The sequence below is a fragment of the Prosopis cineraria genome, unplaced genomic scaffold (assembly GCF_029017545.1).
Source record: "Prosopis cineraria cultivar Desert tree isolate PC_DT_omini unplaced genomic scaffold, ASM2901754v1 PC9, whole genome shotgun sequence".
In the NCBI taxonomy this organism is placed as follows: domain Eukaryota; kingdom Viridiplantae; phylum Streptophyta; class Magnoliopsida; order Fabales; family Fabaceae; genus Prosopis; species Prosopis cineraria.
This window is the reverse complement of record NW_026555340.1, coordinates 32,507,558-32,513,557: the sequence shown is the minus strand read 5'-3', so window position 1 is coordinate 32,513,557 and position 6,000 is coordinate 32,507,558.

The window sequence follows — 6,000 nt, the reverse complement described above, 5'->3', positions numbered from 1 at the left end:
ATCTGGTTGATACTTCTTTAATTGTGATACATGGAATATTGTGTGTATACCAGCAATTTGGGGTAATAATGCTACTTGGTACGCTACTGGTCCAACTCGTTTTAAGATCTCAAAAGGCCCCATAAACCTTGGTGTCAATTTCTTAGCCTTAATAGCTCTTCCAACACCAGTTACTGGAGAGATTTTCAAAAATACATGGTCACCTACTTCAAACTCAAGCGGTCTTCTCCTCTTATCCGCATAACTCTTTTGTCTACTTTGAGCTGTGAGTAATTTTTGCTTGATTAAAGCAATCTTTTAGGTAGTCTCATCAATAATGTCCGGCCCTAAAACAGTTCTCTCACTTAATTCTGTCCAACATAGTGGCGATCTACATTTTCTTCCATACAATGCCTCATAAGGTGCCATCTGAATGCTAGAATGAAAACTATTATTGTAGGCAAATTCAGCTAATGGCAAGTGACTATCCCAATTACCTCTAAGCTCAATGGCACACGCTCTTAACATGTCTTCAAGAGTTTGTATGGTTCGTTCCGTTTGCCCATTAGTCTGGGGGTGGTAAGCGGTGCTAAAACTCAGATGAGTACCCATGGATTCCTGTAATGACTTCCAAAAGTTTGATGTGAACCTCGGATCACGATCAGATACAATATTTGTCGGCACTCCGTGCAATCTCACCACTTCTCTTATGTAGATTTCAGTTAATTTTTTAAGAGAATACTTGATATTGATAGCAAGAAAGTGAGCCGATTTGGTGAGTCGATTTACGATTACCCATATAGTGTCATGACCAGAAGATGTTCTAGGCAATCCTGTAATGAAGTCCATAGAAATACTGTCCCATTTCTACTCTGGAATATCAAGAGACTGTAGCATCCCGGCTGGTTTCTGATGCTCAATTTTGACTTTCTGGCAAGTCAAACAACGAGTTACATGTTCAGTTACATCTTTCTTCATCCTTGGCCACCACCAACCATGTCTTAAGTCATGATACATCTTAGTTGCTCCTGGATGAATGGTATATCTACTCTGTAAGCCTCCTCAAGTAAGATATTTTTCAATCAAGTATCATTAGGCACACACACTCTACCTTTATATCTTACGACATCATCATCGGTCACATCAAAATGTTCAGCCTTTCCAGCCCCAATCTCTACCCTAATCTTATTCAAATGATCATCCTTCTGTTGCGCAATTCTAATTTCTTCCCAAAAATTATTCTCAAGTTCAGTAATGTGTAGAGCAGCCAAACGATTCTTGACTACTTCTACATTTACTGCATGGAAACTACTCCATAATTCATGTTCTCTAACCATCATGTGAGCAGTATGTACAAGCTTCCTGCTCAGAGCGTCGGCGACTACGTTAGCTTTCCCTGGATGATACTTTAACTCAAAGTCATAATCCTTCAAAAACTCAATCTATCTGCGCTGTCTCATGTTGAGCTCCTTTTGATCAAACAAATATTTTAAACTTTTATGATCACTGAAGACCTCAAAAGAAGAACCATAAAGATAATGCCTCTAAATCTTCAAGGCAAATACTACAATAGCAAGCTCCAAGTCATGAGTAGGGTAATTTTCCTCATGAGGTCTCAACTGTCGAGAGGCATAAGCCACTACTCGATCCTCCTGCATCAATACACAACCTAAACCTTTCTTAGAAGCATCAGTATACAAGGTATAAGGAGCAGTTGGAACAGGTAAGGTGAGCACCGGTGTGGTGGTCAACCTCTTTTTTAGCTCCTGAAAGGCAACTTCACACTCGTTCGTCCAAATAAATGGAGCATCTTTCCTGGTCAACTTAGTCAAAGGCATTGCAATTTGTGAAAAACCCTTAATGAAACGACGATAGTAGCCTGCAAGACCTAAGAAACTCCTAATCTCTGTCACACTTTGAGGTTGTTCCCATTTCATCACTGCATTTATCTTACTAGGGTCCACCGCTATCCCTTCTTCTGAAACAACATGGCCTAAGAATTTAACTTCTTTAAGCCAAAAATCACATTTGCTCAACTTGGCATAGAGCTTGTGCTCTCTTAATATCTCCAAAATAATTTTAAGATGTCTAGCATGGTCCACCTCATCCCGAGAATAAATAAGTATGTCATCAATAAAGACTACAACAAATTCATCGAGATAAGGCCTGAAGATTCGATTCATATAATCCATGAAGACAGCTGGGGCATTTGTTAACCCAAACGGCATCACTAGGCACTCATAGTGCCCATATCTAGTCCTAAAAGCAGTTTTAGGGATATCCTCTGCTCTAACCCTCAATTGATGATACCCTGATCTTAGATCAATCTTAGAAAACACCGCTGAATTGACTAATTGATCTAACAAATCATCAATTCGAGGTAAGGTGTACTTGTTCTTGATGGTTACCTTATTCAATTGTCTATAATCAATACACAATCTAAGGCTTCCATCTTTCTTTTTCACAAACAGTACCGGTGACCCCTATGGTGATACACTCGGTCTGATAAACCCCTTCTCTAATAACTCTTCAATTTGTCTCTTCAACTCAGCTAACTCCAATGGAGACATCTTATAGGGTGCCTTAGAAATAGGCCCCGTACCAGGTACGAGTTCAATCGAGAACTCAACCTCTCGTTCTAGAGGCAAACTGATCACTTTAGTAGGAAAGACGTCAGGGAATTCTCTCACTACTGGAATCTGATCTACACCTTCTTCAATCTCTGCCTTGATTGAGAAGAAAATCATAAAAGCTTGACAGCCCTTTCTTATACACTGTTCTACTTGAGCTGCAGACAACAACATAGGACTTTGGGACTCTACAGGGGTTACAGTAAGAGCTGAGAGTGACACACTCTTTTTCTGACAATCAAGTACAGCTCCATTTGCAGACAACCAATCCATCCCTACAATAACATCAATCCCAGACAAAGACAGACAAATGAGGTCTATGGTGGTCTTTCGACCTTCATACTCAACCTCTACATTTAGACATGCCTTAGCAGTCCTTACAGTCAAACCAGCAGGAGTAGAAATCTTCACATCAAAAGGTAAGGTACACATAGGCAATTTACATCTTTTCATACATTCATCAGACACAAAAGAGTGTGTAGCACCCGAATCAAACAAAGCACAAACATCATTATCAAGGATTCAGATTATACTTCGGATAGCATTAGGGTTATTAGTAGCCTCCGGCCCAGAGATGGCATACACTCGTGCTGGTACTGTAGGTCTCTGATCATTACCCCTATTCTAATTTTGATAGTAGAATCGGGCAATATGACCAGGCTTCTGGTAGATATAACAAACCCAACAATCACCAGAATGAAACTTCCCACACTTATTGCATGCTTGATTACTAGCAGCACCGGAAGTAGGAGTAGAGGTTGCTGGGCTCCTGTAGGACCCCTGACTCCCACTCTGATTACCTCTGTAGCTTTGGCCCTTATGGTAGTAGCCCTTCTTCTTCTGATTTCTAAAGCCTCCAAAGATTTGACTGCTCCTCTTCTCTACTCCACCAATGGGTCTAGTGTGGATAGGGGGCTTCCCATGAGGTTCTTTCCTCCTCTCTCTATCAGCTTCTAATTTAGCCTCTCTCTTCCTCTAAGAAACTATTCGAAGCTTATTGCACATCTCACTGAATGTCTTGATCTCAAAAGGGGCTAACTGTTCCCTTAGATCAGGCCTCGCCTTCTCTAGCAATTGTTCAGCCATCCACTCCGTGTCTTCATGTTTCTGGAGGTAAGTAGAGTATTTAGATAATTCTGAGAATTGTTCAATAAATTCATCCTCATCTAAATCACCCTGACGAAATGCATGAAACTCAGCCTCCTTTTCTGCTCTCAGTGCAGTAGGAAAATAATTCTCAAACAATATGGCTTTAAAATCTTCCCAAGTAAGAGAGGAATCATCCTTCAGTCCTGATGTTTCCCACCATTTCTTAGCACTCTTCTGTAGTATGAATATTACCAGCTGCACCTTTTGATTAGAAGTGCACACAACCATACGAAAAATACTCTCCAATTGATCTATCCATTCTTCAACCACCGCTGGCTTAAGATTTCTATCGAAAGTAGGAGGATTAAACTTACGAAAAGTACTCCAGATCTTTGTGATCGTGGATGTCTGTTGCTCAGAGTGGAGACTCACATTCTTCGGACTAGTCTCATGGTGAGAATAGGAAGGTGAACCTTCATCAGTAAATTGGCTCGCATTAAATACCTTGGTATGGCTTCCTTCTTGTTGGCCATTTCCCTCTCGGTTGGAATTCTCCTTATATTGTCTTAAAGCGGCCAACTCTTCTTCTTGTCTCTTCATGCGGTCACTAAGATTATATAGTAGATCCATCATTTGCCTCATGGTTGGCTCATCCTGCCTTAGTTGTGACTGTATAGGCTCGCCTTGCCCAATTTGTTGCTGTGTGGGCTCTGGTTGTGGCAGTGAAGGTATGTCATTTCCTATTGGCTCTATAGAATCACCAGCAATTTCGCCACCTCTCCTAGTTTTGGACACCATCTCTCCCCTCCTAAAGGATGGAAGTCACATAATTAAGTTAACACTAATCTCAAGACAAAAAAATAATGGAGAAGTATTATGATTTAATAATGTATATTGCCAATAAACTAGGTTAATGTATAACAATTTCATAATTTATAAGAATTTAAAATATGTAGCTCTGATACCAAAAATTTGTAACACACCAAAATTTTTTTTTAAATAATTTAACTCAACCATAGTTGGGTTACAGCCACCCAACACATTTTTATATCAATAATTTCAATATAAAATATTTTATAATTGGCTTCAACTCACACACTATAATATTTCGGATAAATTTTTACCTCCCACATGCCATTAGGCTAAATCACATTTGTCCATCCTTATACTCCCAACAAGTAAAATAAGCAATTTAATAAATTTTCAACACAAGCCAGTTATTTGGCCTTATAATCATGCCATTTTAACCAATCCAAAGTAAACCAAATATTAAAATTACAGTCATCCAAATTGTACCAAAAATAGAAATAGTTTGAAAGGCATAATTACATTTATATATTCATATAATTGACAATAAACAAAAAGCCCTATTATTGGCAATATAACACATTATAAATCATAAATTAAATACCCAAAAGAGACAGTGGATCTATACCATTAAGCCTCTGGGACTCCTCCACGTGTCACTCGTGGTTCTTCTCCTGAAAATTGTTAACCATATAATGAGACTCAAAAGTCCCAGTAACCAAAGCCAATTTATGATAGTGTATACAAATAGTTAAGTGTGTGCTTACTAAGTGAGAATTAAAAATAATATAATTCCAACAAATATAAGAAATATTACAATACACACAAATAACCATCCTTATATCCCTCCATTAACCTCGAGCCGTAGCCCTCACTCGGTGCTAAATTACTCGGCCAAAGGTAGATTAGCCCGAACCCTTACAAGCCACCTATTGAGCTCCAATAGGGGCGTACCACGTGGCACATAAATACAACAATAATAGCAAGTCTCCCAACACCGCCCACAATAATTAAACAAATTCATAATAATATTGCACAATTATACAATATTACAAAATTCATAATTTTCTCAATAATCACCCAATTAACAAGAAGTAACACTAATCACAAATTAAAAGCATGGTTACCTCGTGGCTTTTTCAATAAATTATTCCTTAAAATTTCTCTCTCACCACAATCTTCACCAGTAATATAATCTACAAATAACATATTATTTATAAATATTAGTTTCAATTTTTGAAACTAATAAAATAATTCTAATAATAGAATTAAAAATATAACATAATTCCTAATCTCAATCTTAATACAAATCTATAGTTAATACTATTAAGTAAAATTTTTTAACTCCTCTTTTAATTATCAATAAACATTAATAATCTAAAAATCAACTTCTAAACTAATTTCTATTATCAAAATTTTCTTTTTATTTCATAAATTCGTACCTAAAATACCCAAAAATTAAAAATTGAGTCTCTAGCTTAGAATCATAATCCTA